Here is a 1,052-nt window from a genome sequence, read left to right as displayed (position 1 = left end):
CCCTTCCTTGTTTCTTTTTCCTATCAAACAAATATTGTTCTTATCTGCCCTCCTTGTCTTTGAATGCTACCCTCTAGTAGCACTTTACATTTTCTGTTATATGATCTATTTGTTTTGCAAGTGCCTTAAAACTCTTACTGTGGGTGGTTGGCGGGTGCTCTGGTGTGGTTTGCTTCTTCTTTCCTATGAAACATCTATCGTCCGTATCTCCCCTCCTTCTTTTTTATGTTAATTACTCTCTTGTAACACCTCTAATCTTCTGGCGCTCATATGACCTTATGCAGTTGCGAGCGCCGTAAAACCTCTACTAAAACAAACTAAAAAACTCTTACTAATACTTAAACACAACCCCTGCCCCGAGCCCATTGTAATGAAATAATCATCTTTACATTGAGCCCCGTTTTTCTGTATCAGCGGGAGACTGTACTTTTTCGCAAAGTGTGTCTGTCAATGTGTCTCTCAGTGTGTGCGTCAGTATGTCTGTCAGGGTGTGCATCAGTGTGTGTGTGTCAGTGTGCCTGTCAATGCGTGCATCAGTGTATGTCTGTCAGTGTGTGCGTGAGCGTGCGTGCGTGTAGCGTGAGGTGTCAATTAGTGAGAACGTGATGGTACACACTGCGGGGAGATTACTGAGTCAATACTTACGCCGGGGTTGTCCAGGTGGCTTAAGTTGGACATGGTGGTCTTTGTCTTTGTCTTTGTCTTATGTTAGCGGTCTTTGTCTTTGTCTTTGTCTTATGTTAACGGTCTTTGTCTTAATTCTCTTACAAGTTGTAAGCCTTTTCCCCGGCTTTATCTGAACGGATTGAATTTGAAGTGTGTACACATTAGCATTTTCAATGTAACAATAAGTTTAAAGCTACAAGTATGCATTACCTACCAACGAAAATATTCGGAAAAGAAAGAAGATAGGCCTACAATGTATGAAGACACGGTTATAATACAGGAAAGCGGATATTTATGATAGATTTAGATGATCAGAAAAGCAAAAAGCAAAAATTAAAAAGAAGACAAACCTGAAACAAAACGAGACAGTAATGCAGGGTCTAGCC

The sequence above is a fragment of the Aplysia californica genome, unplaced genomic scaffold (genome assembly GCF_000002075.1).
Source record: "Aplysia californica isolate F4 #8 unplaced genomic scaffold, AplCal3.0 scaffold00770, whole genome shotgun sequence".
In the NCBI taxonomy this organism is placed as follows: Eukaryota; Metazoa; Mollusca; class Gastropoda; order Aplysiida; family Aplysiidae; genus Aplysia; species Aplysia californica.
The sequence above is the reverse complement of the archived record's forward strand: the minus strand, read 5'-3'. Positions refer to the sequence as shown.